Source organism: Urocitellus parryii, chromosome 15 (assembly GCF_045843805.1).
Source record: "Urocitellus parryii isolate mUroPar1 chromosome 15, mUroPar1.hap1, whole genome shotgun sequence".
Taxonomy (NCBI): domain Eukaryota; kingdom Metazoa; phylum Chordata; class Mammalia; order Rodentia; family Sciuridae; genus Urocitellus; species Urocitellus parryii.
The window spans coordinates 43684653-43700901 of NC_135545.1; the positions used below are offsets into that span (position 1 = coordinate 43684653).

At 37.8% G+C, this 16249-nt stretch overlaps 1 protein-coding gene across 3 annotated transcripts in view; it reads left to right on the forward strand.

Moving 5' to 3' along the window:
- Tango6 (transport and golgi organization 6 homolog) overlaps positions 1-16249 on the forward strand; it is a 173681-nt gene that overhangs the window by 121014 nt on the left and 36418 nt on the right. The gene's annotated exons all lie outside the window — the stretch shown is intronic.

The window sequence follows — 16249 nt, forward strand, 5'->3', positions numbered from 1 at the left end:
ATTTTTTTTCTTTTTCATCTTTTAAGGTAATTTGCCATAAACCTAAAACTTTTCTTGCTGGACTTTACTTTCATCCTTTAAGAAAAGTTTTTAGATTCTGTTACTTCCTGGAGAATTCTTTTTAGGTCAACTAATCTGTTTTTCTTACCAGAAGAGTTGGTTATTGCAGATTTTCCTTGTATATACCAATTAAATCTGTCTTGGAGTTCCGTGACCTGTTGATGGAATGAGTAACTTGGTTAATACATAACTGTGTAAGTCTTGGCATCTCCTGTTTCAAACTTTCAGTTTCTATGTTACTTTAGTTCATTGAGTTGCCAAAAATCCACTGATACAAAGCATTTCCTGTACATTGTTTTACTCTGTCTGAAAGATATTTACCTATGATTCTTATTTTCACCTCACTCTGTTATCTGAAGAGCCGAAAAGAAAACATCCTTTTGCAAGTTGACTTATAAAGTAGGGCCTCTACCTCTCCTTCAGTGCCCCTTGTCCATCTCTTTTTTCTTTTTCTTTCTCCTCTCTCATTTACAACTTCCGTGTATAGACCCTTACCCAGGCTTGATCATCACAAGAAAGTAAACAAGTTTCAGAAATTTTCCTAACTTCAAATCTTTCTCATTCTTTGCCAGTTTGTAAAAAGTGGATGGCAGGTTTATTAATGGGGGATGTGTGTGTATGTGTGTGTTTGTGTATACGCGCACGCATGCGCGCGCTTTGCCACTGAACATGCTTTACTACAAAGCTACATCCCCAGCCCTTTTTATTTTGAGACAGGATCTAAGTTGCTTAGGGCCTCACTAAGTTGCTGAGGTTGGCCTCAAAACCTGTGATCCTACTGCCTCAGCTTCCTGAATCTCTGGGATCACAGGTGGCAAATATATTACTATTTAGTAAAGGGTAGATGACAACCTTCTATTGTGTTGCCCTTCCTGGGATAATTTGCATTTTTAATAAGGTATTTAATCCAAAGGAATGAAGTTTGAATTATTAAATAGAATCTGAGGCAATACAATTTGCTAATAGAAGAAATATTTGGAGGCAAGAAGTTTCTCTCTGAGTCTTTAAAACATTGTTAGAAGATTACTTGTATCAATGATAGTCACATTAACAAGGTTGGTTTTTTTAATATCTTGTGCACAGGGGTCTTCCCATGGTTTCATCTAAGCCTGTCAAAGTCATCTATGTTCAATTTGCATCTAAATCACTCCTATGTGAGGGAATGTAGCTCATTAGTACTCTCACCTAGCAAGTGGCAGGCCCTGGGTTCAATCCCCAATGCAGCAAAAATAAATAAATAAAAATAAATCACTCCTGCTTATGTTGTCTGTGTGATAAGGTAGAATGAAACTAAAACCAGGAAAGGGAAAACAAAGAGCCCTTGAAATCTTTCCTAGCTTACTTCTAGTTCAGAGTCACTTCCTGGTTACATTACCTTATAAAGGATAACAGTTTGAATGAAAAACCAAAAGCAGCAGATCAAGTTAGCTATAGGAAGAAAAGTAGGTCCCAACATGTAGACACCAGTGGGGGAAATCTATCTAGGGACTACCCAACATTCCTGCCCAGTGACTACTGCATCCTGCCTGCCTGGCAAGCCTCATCAAGACTGAAAATGGCTTTGGCTCCAGCACTCTGCAGTGCCCTAATATATGCATCAGTATGGGAGTTTAGCAGCTTTAATAACGCCATTTATCACTCATCTCCTCTTATTAGGAAATCAGAAGTGTTCAGATCTGTCTATACTTTTGAAAATAAGAAAGAAAAGGGGAATTTTTTTGTTCTCTTCAGGCTAGAATGAAAAGGATCTCAACCCTTTAACCATGACTATTAAGTGACAATTCTGGTGTTTGCCTGTGGACCAGAGATGCTTATTCCCAATTATGTGTTTTTGTTTTTGTTTACGCCATTTTTAAAAACATAAGTCACTGGCTTCACCCCTACCCATGCCTTCTAAAGTTAAACAAAGAAATATGGAAATGGGAAAATGGTAAGGACTGTGAAATATCAGAGTTGTGGAGCAATCAGTTAGCTGCATTTATGTCCTTTGTTTTAGAATGGAAGTTCCTGCTGTTTTTAATGTAGAGCCCAATAAAGGTGCTAGTGGCAGTAGAAAGAGCCCTCTGCCTAGGAGATAGGAATCTGGTTTTGAGAACTTTACTTTTCAGTGGCTATGTAACCTGGGACCAGTCTTTTTTTTTTTTTTTTTTTTTTTTTCTTTAACACTTTTTTAGTTGTAGTCAGACAAAATACTTTTATTTTATTTATTTGTTTTTATGCAGTGCTGAGGATGGAACCCAGTGCCTCACACATGGTATGCAAATGCTCTACCAGCTGAGCTACAGCCCCAATCTTTTGTTTTGTTTTGTTTTACTTATTTTTTATTTGTGATACAGAACTAGCAGTATTTTTGTTTTTAGTTTTGGCTTTTTCCCTACTACCTCAAATTCTTGTGGGGCTCAGACAAAATAATAGGCACATACATTCTCTGCATAAAGAGGCTTTCAAAAGCACACATCATTGGTTTAATTCCACAACATTGTATATCTGGGCTGCAGTGGAGCTACATATTTTATATTAACTAATATTTTCCACTTGTTCATAAATAGCTATGTGGAGAAGAGGGGAAACCAAAGTCAGAAAAGAGATGATTTCCCCAGAGCTGCAGGGGAAATTCAAGGCTGAAAAGTAATTGTTGTTAGTAGATCAGAATTTACCTATGAATTTTTTTAATGATGAATTTCATTAAAAATTAATTGTATTTGAATTATTTAATTCTCTAAATGGCTTTTGGAAAGGAAATCCTGCCTGTCAGGATCTGTCATGTCAATCTAATTTCCTTCTGACCTTGACAGAAATTGTAATCTCTGTTGACTCCAGCCCACACATGGCAATAAGTTGCCTTCATGAAACATTACAAGGAACTAGCCGTTCTCCTGCCATATATCTTTGAGTAATCAAGGAGAGTTCTAAGCCCTGAAATGTAGGAAAAATGAGTAATTATAGTAAGAACAAAAAGGACATGAAGAGATTTAGAATAATTTTTTATCTGCTGTTTCCTCATGGACTGAGTCAGTAAGAATATTTCTACGAGGATAGGTGGCTCTCCAAGATGTCATCCTTAGGGTTCTAATTTAGTTCCCAAATAAATGGGAATCCCAATGTGAGAAAAGAAGTTCATCTGGGTCTTGCCTGCCACCCCCACCCCCACCCCACCCCCTTTTTTTTTTTGTATTGGGGATTTAACCAGGAGTGCTTATCCACTGAGGCACATTCCCAGCCATTTTTTATATTTTATTTAGAGACAGCGTCTCTCTAAGTTGCTTAGGGTCTCACTGAAGCTGGCTTTGAACTCAACAATCCTCCTACTGCCTCAGCCTCCCTAGGCACTGGGATTACAGGGGTACGCCACCACCCCTGATCTGGCTCCCTTTTTTAGTCACTGATTTAGTTAAGTCAAATGCATGTTGTATCCTTTGACCATTTCACACGTTTCCCCCCCACACCCCTTTTTTAACCAAAAATATCTGAAATCACACAGAAAGTACAGTTTTAAGGAAAGGAAGGATATACTTGAACTAGTTAGATTACAGGGGGGTTTTAAAAACTTTAATTGAGATGCCAGAGCCTAGAAAGATAAGATTTTTTTTTTTAATTATTATTATTTTTTTTTTTTAGAGAGAGTGAGAGAGGAGAGAGAGAGAGAGAGAGAGAGAGAGAGAGAGAGAGAGAGAGAGAGAGAGAATTTTTAATATTTATTTTTTAGTTCTCGGTGGGCACAACATCTTTGTTTGTATGTGGTGCTGAGGATCGAACCCGGGCCGCACGCATGCCAGGCGAGCGCGCTACCGCTGAGCCACATCTCCAGCCCCGAAAGATAAGATTAAGACTCAAAGATCTACAGAAAAAGACTCCACTCTACTTCCATCTGACCCAGGAGAGGAAATGAAATAAAGAGCAGAAGAGGTTTGGATTGGACTTAACAAAAAAGCTGGAGCACAAAGGTTTTTAGATTCTGGCAGGAGGTCTTAACTCTCCCTTGCTTAATATTTGTCAAATGTGGTTTGATGCAGCCATACCTACAGACGGAATATTGGACCAGATGGCTCATTATGTGTAGAACCTTCAGGAATCTAAATCTTTAATAAATTTCTTGACTCTGTTAAAAGACTTTTAAATGACACTATTTTTTTTAAATAGAAGCACTAAAAACTATAGTGTTTTAAAAAATGTCTCCCCTTAAACTGCCAGCTCCAAAGTAGTAAAGACTGAAATTAGACTGTCACCATTCTTTACTGATAAATAAGGAAGCAAAGATCTGTCAGTGTTGGGCACATTGACACACACCTGAAATCCCAGCATCTTGGAAGGCTGAAGCAGGAGGATTGCAGGTTCAAAGCCAGCCTCAGCAACTTGGCAAGGCCCTAAACAACTTGGTGAGACCCTGTCTCAGAATAAAAAATTTTTAAAAAGGACTGGGGATGTGGATCAGGAGTTGAGCAACTCTGACTTTAATACCAGGTCCCCCCACCCCCTACCCACTGCCGCCACCAAATGAGTAGGGATGGAGCTCAGTGGAAAAATGCCTCTGGGTTCAATTCCTAGTACCAAAAAATAATAATTTTTAAATAAATAATAAAAAAAGATCTGGTAGAGCAATGCTAGTCACAAAGCAGTGAGAAAGCTTTGGGTTCTGTTTGACTAGGGAGGGCATGACCCGGTTCCTGCAGCAGACATATTACCAAAGAACCTGGGTCTCCTGCAATCCTTGTGAACTGTCTGTGAGATCAGCTCCACACCTTCAGGCTCTGAACTTACGGAAGGCAGAGTTGTGTTTCATATCAGCTTCTGTTTATGCACATAGACCTCTTCTCTTCTAGTATGTGAATATTTTTATATGAGTTGTTTCTTTTTTACCAGCTTCATTGAAATATAGGTTTTCCAGCCTTCCTTCTTCCCCTCCCACTCAATAATTACTTACCTTAGAAAAACAACTTTATTGAAAGATAAAATTTATATGCCGTATAAGCTATCTATATAGTGTACAATTCAGTGTTGTCTTTTTCATTTTCATCACCTTATTACCATACCCATTACCAGTGAGGCAATCACTAATCCCCCCCCCCCCCCCCCCCGTCTTTCCTACTGAGCTATATCCCTTTCCCTTTTTACTTTTTATTTTGATAAAGGGTCTTGTTGAGTTTCTAAGGCTGGCCTTGAATTTGCAATCCTCCTATCTCAGCCTCTCAAACTGCTGGGATTACAGGCATAGGCCACCACACCCAGCTACTTTCTAAAGGTTTACCTATAGAAGACATTTCGTATACATAAAATCACATAACACATGGTTCTTTTTGACCAGCTTCTTTCACTTAGCATAATGTTTTCAAAGTTCATTTATGTTGTAGCATGTATTAATACTTCATTCCTATTAGGGAGTAAATAAAGCATTGTATAGATAAATCACATTTTTTAATCAATTTATCATTTGACAGATATTTGAATTCTTTCCACTTTTTGGCTATTATGAATAAAACTGCTATGAACATTTGTGTAAAAATTTTCATGAAGTCATGTGTTTTCAGTTCTTTTGAGTATATACCAAGGAGTGGAACTGCTAAGCAATATGGTAGCTCTATGTTTAACTTTTTGAGGAGCTGCCAAATGTTTTCCAAAGTGGCTGCACTATTTTACATTCCCAGCAGCAACGAACGTATGAGGAATATAGTTTTTATTGCTAGTGTTTGTTATTGTCAGTGTTTTTGATTATAGTCCTCTCAGTGGTTATGAAGCGATATCACACTGTGGTTTAATTTGTTTCCCTAGTGATTAATGATATTGAGCACATTTTCATGTGCTTACTGACCATTTGTATATCTTCTTTGGAGAAGTGTCTGTTTAGATCCTTTACTTTTTTTTTTTTTTGGTACTCAGATTGAACCTAGGGGCTCTTTACCACTGAGCCCCATCTCCAGTCCTTTTTATTTTGAGATTGAAACTCGCTAAATTGCTTAGTCTGACCTCGAACTGGCAATCCTTTGGCTTCAGTCTCATGAATCTCCAGTATTATAAGTGTGAACCAACACACTCAGCCCTTTGCTTATTTTTTACTTGGGTTACCTTCTTTTTATTGTATTATAAGAGTTCTTTATAGTTTCAGGAAACAAGTCCCTTACAGATAAACATTTGCAAATATTTTCTTCCATTCCATGAGTTGAGTTTATCACTTTCCTTTGTTTTGATGGTCATAGGGAACCAAACTCAGGATCTTGCACATGCTAGGCAAGTGTTCTACCACAGAGCTATGTTTTTAGTTTTGCCATGCTAAAGATTGAACCCCCAGCCCCACCTCCACCCCCCCCCACCCCTGCTTTTTTTTAATAGGCTGGACATTTTGTTTTGTTTTGGTGCTGGGGATTGAACCCAGGGGTATTTTACCACTGAGCTACATATCCAACCCTTTTTTTTTAATATTTATTTTTTAGTTGAACACAATACCCTTATTTATTTATTTTTATGTGGTGCTGAGGATCAAACCCAGGGCCTCACATGTGCTAGGCGAGCTCTTTTCTGCTGAGCCACAACCCTAGCCCCCATCTCCAATCCTTTTTATATTTTATTTTGAGATACAGACTCACTAAGTTGTTTAGGGCCTTACTAAGTTTTGCTAAGGCTGGCCTTGAGCTTGCCATCCTCTTGCCTCAGCCATCCCAGTTGCTGGGACTACAGACATGCACCACTGCATCTAACAATAATAAGTTTTTAAATCAGGAAATGTGAGCCCTCTTTTTTCCCAAAAAGATTATTTTACTTTCCTTAGTCTCTTGCATTCTTATACAAGTTTCTGCAAAAACAACCAAAAAAAGGGTGACTAGAGTTTTGAGTAGGAATTGCATTGACTCGTAAAACAACTTTAGGATATTGTCATCATCACAATATCATATCTTCCAGTCCATGAGCATGAAATATCTTTCCAGTCTACTTTTCTTGCAACAGTGTTACATTTCCTTTCTTAACTTTTTCCAAAGTATTTTATTCTTTTTGATGCAAGTATAAATGAAATTTTTTTTAAATTTCATTTTCAGATTATTTATTGCTAGTCTCAATATTAACTTTTGGCACTTGGTAGCAAGAACTGAAGAGATTTTTTTAGAATATGTTAGTTGCATGAGGTAAAGTAAATTCCTTTCAAACATGTGATGAGAATGAAAAGGTATCATCATTTCTGAGTTGGTCAGGCCTCATCGTACAACATCTATGAATTGATGACCTGCTTGCTCTGTGAATATTGTAGAAAAAGACTCTCTTACCAAAGAATCTAGAAAGTTTTCAGTCATTCTGTGCATCTTACCATTCTATTTACTATCCTTGTTAAGTAGAGCAGTGCTAGTACTATTTGTGTTAACATTCATTTGGAAGAGAGGTTCAATCTCTAGAAGAGTATCATACCATTTGGCTGGAAGATTAGTGACTTGGCACTTCGAAGAATAAGGGTACACTAAAGGCTTTGCAGTAGAAATGGTCCAGCTGGAGGTTAATAATTGAGTTCTCCACACAAACTTTATTCTTATCAGGAACAAAGATTTCCACCCTCACTGAACACATGTATAGGTTCTAACTTACCAAACTCAAGCAAGACTATTTCTCTAATTAACCCCTTCCTTGCTTTAAAAAAAAAAAAGGCATTATCTGTTCCCCTCATTGTTCAGATTTTTAACATCATGCCCAGTCTGTGATTTGATCCTGCCTATTTGTGATCATGGTCACCTCTCAGTGTGCCCTTTGTTGTAATCACCTGATACAGCTGCTGTTTTCTTAATATGTCATCTGTCTTACTGTCTCTTACCACCACCTTGCTCACATGCCTCTGCTGACACAGTGCATCTACCTGAAGCACTCTTATTGTCCATCACTATGAAAACTTTTTAAATTTTTTTAAAAAATTTTTTAGTTGTAGTTGGACACAATACCTTTATTTTATTTATTTTTATGTAGTGCTGAGGATCAAACCCAGAGCCTCGCACGTGCTAGGCATGCTCTGCCGCTGAGCCACAACCCCAGACCCCCCCATGAAAACTCTTAACCAGTCTTTAAGATGGTTTTTATGGAGCCAGGCATGGTGGCACACACTCGTACTTCCAGTGGCTTGGGAGGCTGAGGCAGGAGGATCACTAGTTCAAGGCTGACCCAGGTAATTTAGTGAGACCTGTCTCAAAATAAACGGTTTTTCTTTGTTTTTAAGTAAATAAAGCTAATTTTATTTTTTCTACTTCTTTGAGTTTCCTGGGACTTAAAGATAGGAAAGCTACATTGAAAGCAAAATAACAAGACCAAACCAAAAACTTAACTTACAAAACTGGAAAATTCAGAAAGTAGAAAAAAAGATGAAAATGTTATCTGTAATTTCATTATGCTAGAATAAATTTTATGAACATTTTGACACATTTTTTCTTTTTTTTTCTGGTTTGCTTTAGTAATGCACATTTTTAGATAGTTGGAGTCATGCTATACATACAATTTACTGTTTTTTTCCTTAAATACAATAACATAGAAAGCACTTGTGTAGCTCAGTGGTAGAGTAAGTGTCTGGCATGTACAAACCCCTGGGTTAAAATAAAGGTTTTTTTTAAAAGGCTGGGGATGAGCTAGTTGTGGTGGTACACGCCCATAGTCCCAGCAGCTCAGGAGTCTGAGGCAAGAGGAACACAAATTTCCACCCTCACTTCCACCCTCACAACTTGGTGAGACTCTGTCTGAAATAAAAATTTTTAAAAAGGGATAGAATTTGTCTCAGTGGTTAAGTGCCCCTGGGTGGTTTAATCCTTGGTACCAAAAAAAAAAAAAAAATGCTGGGGATGTGGCAAAATACTCCTGAGGGTCCAATCCCCATTACTGAAGAAGGAAAAAAAAATTTGTTTATGGGGTTGGGGGTGTAGGTCAGTGGAAGAGTCCTTGTTTAGTATGTATACACAAAGCCCTAAGCACCACACCCATAAACCAAATTATTAGATGCCGCCGCCTCCTTGTAGAGTCTTCCTCCAAAATAAACCAGCTGCCCTACTGCTCCTATTACTTTCATGGTACTTGGTACCTCTAGTTTTTTAGAAGTAAGGACAAAATCTCTTGTTTCTAAATCTCTGGTGCCCATGAAGTCCTTCGCCCATTGTAAGTTCAAATTAAATGTTTTCATTGAATTGGCTAGATGGAAGGACATTTTTACAAACTGAAGTTTGGAGATTAAATTCTAATAGCTTTTAGGGAATCTGCAAATTCTCTAAAATAACTTTAAAATTTTTATATTTTCATTTTAATGATAATTCTGAATTCCCTGGATCATTATAATCAAGTTGCACTATACAATTTCAGTGCCTATGTTTGTGTTTGAGAAACATTGGATTAAGACATTACGTAGAATGTATGTAAACTTCTGATTATAGAGCAGCACTGACTGGAAGTGATCATTCAATCTTAGGAAAACAATTTACCCCCCTGCCCTGTAGCTAGGAATATAGGAAATCCCCTTAGTTAGTTCCTGTTAGTAGATAGGAGAGAGTTGTTTAAAAAAAAAAAAAAAAAAAGTTTTTTTCTGTATTTATTTATGTCAAAAAAAAAAAAAGAAGAAGAAGAAGGGAGAACCACCTCTGCCCTAAGATATTAACAGAATTTTATAAAAATTATGTAAGAGTATGGCCAAAGTGGGATTTTCTTTCTCAGTTTTTCTCAGTATCACTTTTTTTTTTTTTTTTTTTGCCCCAGTACTGGGGATTGAACCCACTAAGTACATCTCCAGCCCTTTTTTTATTTTGAGACAGGGTCTTGCTAATTTTCCCAGTATGGCCTCGAAATTGTGATCCTCCTGCCTCAGCCTCCTGAGTGTCTGGGATCACAAGCATGTAACACTGCACCCAGCTCTTATCACTTTTATGACCTCTTTCAGTGAACTAAGGGAGTGGCTGGGTCCTTGAAATCATCAGGTTTCCTGAAGTGAAAGTGTTAATTCATATTTGATATTGATTCTTCACGATATATCTCTGTTGCAAGTCATCTCAGACACTTTATGGAAGAAATAGGATCTGATATGCATTAATCTGATATGATTAATCAATAAAATTACCATGATCCCATCTAAGAGGGTTTTTTTCCCTGAAATGAACATATCAATCTAAACTTCAAAATACCATTGAAAAGCTTGATGAAAAATCTTTTGAATCCTAATTTGTTAAAAGAATATTTTCACAATGTTGTAATTGAGACTGTGATAGATTAAAATGTTTTCAGCTCTCTCTTTTCACTATGTACTTGATTTTTCAGCTTCCAAAGCAACTTTTTTTTTTTTAATCAAATTTGTTCAAACAAATCTAGATTCTCCCCTGGCTTCCCTGAAGACGCAGCTGTTCGATTCTCAGTAAGGTTGATAAAGTAAAACTATTGGAGCTAAACTATAATAAACTCCAGTGACTAGGACCTAATCAGTTTTCTTGCTTTTTTTTTTTTTTTGTACCAGAGATTGAACCCAAGGGCACTTTACAACTGAGCCACATCCCTATCCCTTTTTAAATTTTGAGATGGGGTCTCACTAAGCAATTAGGACCTAAGTTGCTGAGGCTGGCTTTGAACTTGCTGTCCCAGCCTCCTGAGTCGCTGGATTACAGGCATGTACTCTAGGCTGGTTTCTAAAAGTGGATTTAGAATTACTGTTTCCGAGGCTGTTTAGTAATGCCTGAGAAAAAGATGATGGTGTCTCCAACTTCAGTTTCATGGATATCTCTTAGCCTAAATATTGTCTGTGATAAAAAGGGAGGTAGGGAATGTGTAAATCAATAGTTTTTTTTTAAATATTTATTTTTTTTAGTTGTAGTTGGACACAATACCTTTATTTATTTATTTATTTTTATGTGGTGCTGAGGATTGAACCCAGGGCCTTGCACGTGCTAGGAGAGTGCTCTACTGCTGAGCCACAACCCCAGCCCTCAATACAATTTTTTATAAAAGTCATATAATATTTATATTTTTAAGGAGACAACAGAATAGTAATGAGTGTTCACCTTTGTTTGAAGGCAAGTGTGTGCCATCTTTCAGACAAAAGCTCTTGAAAAGGATCTTGGAATCTGGCAGTTCAAATAAGTTTACACTGAAGCAATAGGAACATCTTATCTGGATAAAGAAAAAGATTAAAAAAAAAAGAGAGAGAGAGGGAAAAAAACCCTCTTGGATAGGATCATGGTAATTTTGTTGATTAATCAGGACCTAAGAAATAGTGGGTATCCCAGGGCCCCACATTTTAATTCATAATTAAATGGGTTGCCCAAGAGTTGCAAAATATGCTCAGCATAAACCTCTTCACGCAAGCTGGTACTGTAAATAATTACTCACCTCTTTTTCTTTCTTTTTAAGTAGGTTAGCAGATGTATAAAGATGACTTAGCTCTTTGGAAAAGTCATATGTATATATGCTGATGTGGTTTAAGAGTCCTGTTGTATTCCAAGTTATTGTTCCAATTAGAAAAAAGGAAAGTATTAGATTTATCTTTTATTTTACATTGGTTATAAAATTAACTTTTAAGTCATTTAAAAAATGTACTGTCTTAAATTCTTTGTTTTAGCAACTCTGTAACTTTTCTGTTATTTTGTATTGGGAGACACAGAACTGACATAGAAGGGTTCTACAACTTTAAGGATCATTTCAGTTTTCATGATACATCAGTTAGAATGCTTTTGGCTGCAGATAACAGAAATTCCCGAGTCAACTGGCTTAATAAGGAGTGAATTATTACATATGACAAAAAGTCCAGGATAGGTAATTGTTCAGCTCAGTGACATTTGAGACCCGTATTCTTTTCGTCTTACTGCTCTGCCAACCTCGATTTATAGACATTATCCTCTAGTCCCCTATGGTTTCAAGTTGGTTATAACAACTCTAAGGCAACCCTAACTCACGAGTCCTTGTGTGACTTTTCTCAGTCTTGCAGCAGACTTTCTGTTATACCTTATTGTCCAGAACTGGGTCACATGCCCGTCCCTAAACCAGTTAAAGCAAAGGGACATGTGTGCCATGATTTGCTTAAACCGTCAGAAATCATGGCTGGGATCACACAGGAAGGGGTGGTAAAAGGTTAGAGTGCTGTTTGAAGAGTGGGAGAATGCCAGTGAGATAGACACAACAAAATTTGACATATAGGGATTCCTAGAGCCAAATTACGAACTTTTAATGTAGGATCTTTAAATTCAGTACCCTGTTGAATCGCAGCCCTAGGATCCCTTCTCTTTGACCAAGTGCATTTGTTTTATTTTCCATAGAAGCCTGGTCAGGGGAGCTCCTTCCTTGGGACTAGGGTAAATACAGTCTGTAGACACCAGCCACACAGCAGAGTAGAGTAAAGAGGAAAGATTAGTCAGAAGCTAGCAGAGCCCCAGAAAATGGGGGCAAAGCTATAAGTCCCCTAAATAACAAGAAGTTTGAATAAGGATGTGACAGATCTCGTGTATGTACGTGAAGTCCAAAGGAGATCCAATCTGCAGAGAACAGGATAGCAGGATGCTAAAAAATTCAAGGTAGATGCAGTGAGCACTCAGCTCTTCCAGTCCAGTACTTAGAAGACAAGGTAGCGGGCTGGGGATGTGGCTCAAGCGGTAGCGCGCTCGCCTGGCATGCGTGCAGCCCGGGTTCGATCCTCAGCACCACATACCAACAAAGATGTTGTGTCCGCCAAGAACTAACAAATAAATATTAAAAATTCTCTCTCTCTCTCTCTCTCTCTCTCTCTCCTCTCTCACTCTCTCTTTAAAAAAAAAAAAAAAAGAAGACAAGGTAGCAAGTGGCTGCAGCTACAGTGTAAGCTGTTGAGATGCCAACCCTCTTGCTAGCCCTTCTGGTTCTTAGGTGCAGTGTGGGTACAGGTTAGTAGACGGTACAGTTGGATGGGTGCCCATTTTGAAAGGAATAAAGAAGCTCATGGAGGCTGGGGATTTAGCTCAAGTGGTAGCACGCTCACCTAGCATGCATGAGGCACTGGGTTCGATTCTCAGCACCCCGTAAAAATAAAATAAAGATATTGTATCCACCTAAAACTATTAAATAAATATTTAAAAAAAAGAAAAGGAAAAAAAAGAAGCTCATGTAGGAGGGCTGGGATTGTGGCTCAGAGGTAGAGTGCTCACCTAGCATGTGCGAGGCCCTGGGTTCTATCCTCAGCAGCACACTAAAAAAAATAAAGATATGTATCTACCTATGAGTAAAAAGTAAATATTTAAAAAAAAGAAGCAGCAGCAGCTCAGGTAGGGCCAGGATTGACATAAATGGAACATTAGTTTGTAGTTTTGTTAGTATAATGGGTATGCTCTTTACTTATATGATGAGTCAATATAGGAAACAACAATATTTTAAATGTCTATTGTCTACTGTTCTCCTTTCCCCCAGGTCATCATGCAACTTGTTCTTCAGGCCTCCTGTGCTGAGAAGTTTTCTCAGAGCCCTCACCTCCAGCTCTCAGTAACCGCTCCCTTCCATATTTTACTTCACAGCCATGGTTTCTTGTCTTTTTCCTCCACTAAAAGTAGGCTTCATGAAGATAGGAGCTCCATTTGTTTATTTATTTATTTATTTATTTATTTAAAGAGAGAGTGAGAGAGGAGAAAGAGAGAAAGAATTTTTAATATTTATTTTTTAGTTCTCGGTGGACACAACATCTTTGTTTGTATGTGGTGCTGAGGATCGAACCCTGGCCGCACGCATGCCAGGCGAGCGCGCTACCGCTTGAGCCACATCCCCAGTCCCATTTGTTTATTCATGCTCTTATCTCAAGTACCAAGAATATGGGTAAAATATTCATTCCTCCAACTAAGATTTGCTGGATGAATGAATGAGATACCTCTTGGTATTCTTCCTAAATTCTTTCTCTTCTAGTGAATTGATGTTCCTTCTTTTATTGGATAATGAGACCTGTGTTTTCTGTTGCCTTTTGGTCTTAGCTACTAGGAATTACTAAATAAGTTTTATGTTCATTTGCAATAACCATCCTTTGCTTACAATGTCTGTACTCCTCTCACCCATCGTAGAGCTTTTAAAATATTTATTTTAATGATGCATGGTTTCAATATTACTTATTGTGAGTTGCCTCAAATCTTTTGTGGAAAAAAATGAAGAGTGTATAATTGTAACCAAACTGACTGATTGAAGGGTAACAGAAGAAGAAGTCAAAAAAGGAACACTACATTTTGGGAGCTGGGTGAATAAGATAATACTGTCTCTGTTATTAATAAAATAGAAACCAGATCAAACATTACTAATAAAGGCATCTCTGTGTCACCATTTTGGTATATTTCCCTCTTTTTTTTTTTTTTTTGCTTCATCAATTTTGGGATGTTTTGTTTGTTTGTTTGTTTGCTTTTTGGTTTTGTCTTTTTAATTAGCTTTAAGAGACATGTGTCTGTCTTGCTTATAACTGGTTTCCTGGAGCATAGGACACTATCTGGCACATTGTACAACTTAATAAATATTTGATAAATTAATAAATTAGGCTGGTGATGTAGCTCAGTTGAAGAGAACTTGCCTAGCATGCACAAGGCCCTGGGTTCTGTCCATAGCACCACCCCCCAATAATAATAATAATAATAAATTAATTTAGGCTCATGTGTTGGCACATACTGTAATTTCAGCAACTTGAGTAACTGAGGAAGGAGAATCACAAGTTTGAGGCTAGCCTTAGCAACTTGGCAAGGCCATAGGCAAGTGAGACTCTGTCTCAAGAAAGAAAGGAATGAAGGAAGGGAGGAAGAAAAGGAAAGGAAAGAAAGGAAGAAAGAAAAGGACTAGGAATGCAGCTCAGTGGTAAAGCTGCTCTGAGTTCAATTCCCAGTACTGGAAAATAAAATAAAATAAATTTATTATGTCCCTTTTTTGCCATTTATTTTTAAGTCCCTATATTATTAAACATTAACTTGTTTCTCATGTGTCCTTATCCCTTTCAACCTGTAATTTCCCCTCTTTATGGATTTCCAAAGTTTTTTCATTTTTCTGTGCCTTCCTTCCCAACAAGGAACCTTCTTTTAACCACATCAAACCCTTGCCCCAGGGCTCATGAATATGTGCCTTTTCTTCTTTCCTGGGTCTCCTAGATCTTATTCCCCTGATGACTAAATGATTCCTCACCCTTGAATCACACTTAAAAATTGAAGGGACCAGAGAGATCTTCTTTCTAAATGACTAATCTTCACTTGGTCCAGAGAGGTAAAGTGAATTGGCTGAGGTCACACTGCTTGTTGGCAACAGTCCAAAACAAAAACACACACCTCTTAACTCTGGATCCACATCTCACACCACAGAATAAGCAAGCCCCTTCCTAGCATCAGAAATGGAAAGTACTATGAACAAAGTAGAATATGATTTTCCTTATAGTTGAAAATATGGGATGTATGACAGGAGTTAGGTATATTGATAGCGTAAATTTGATCCCAGCTCTTTTTTACTCTTGGATAAATTCTTTAGTGTATATTAAATTCTTTAGTGTATATTAAATTCTTAGTGTATATTCTTTCTTTTTTTCCCTATGCATTTGTATATTTAATATAGATGTTTAAATCTGTAAGTTTGGTTTGTTAATAGTAAGAGAAGTTGTGTGTATTCCTCATACATAAATGGAATATGCTGGGTCTATTGATTTCTTTCACTTAATGTCTTGAGGAGACCTTTCCATGACAGTGCATATTCTTCTGTCTTGTCTGCCCCACCCCACACTTTTTATTTGCATTGCTGAGAATGGAACCAGTCCCTGTGCATGACCATCTCTGCTGTTCCAGACACCATCCCCTCTCCAGCAGCTTATTGCACTATCTTCCTAACTTGGCCCCTTGCTTCATCCTAGATACACACAGGCCCCACGGCATGTTGTCAACACTGCAGCCAGAGTGATCTTGCGCTTCTCTGTTTAAAATTCTCCAAAGACCTCTTGTTTTACTTAGAGAAAAAGTCAAAGTCCTTATAGTGGCCTACAAGGCCCTTCAAGATCCACACCATACCCCAATCCTACACCACTCCTCTAGCCTCATCTTGTGCCTTCTCTGTCCCTCAGATATGCCAGGCTTGCTTCTATTTGCCCCTTTTCCTGTATGTTCCTCCCTCATATCCACAGAGCTGACACCCCTCCTCCTAGACTGCCTAAATATCCATTTAGTGAAGCCTCCCCTTAAAATTGAAGACTTTCTGCATCTCCATTATTCCCTATTTCCCTACCTGCTTTATTTTTCTCCCCATA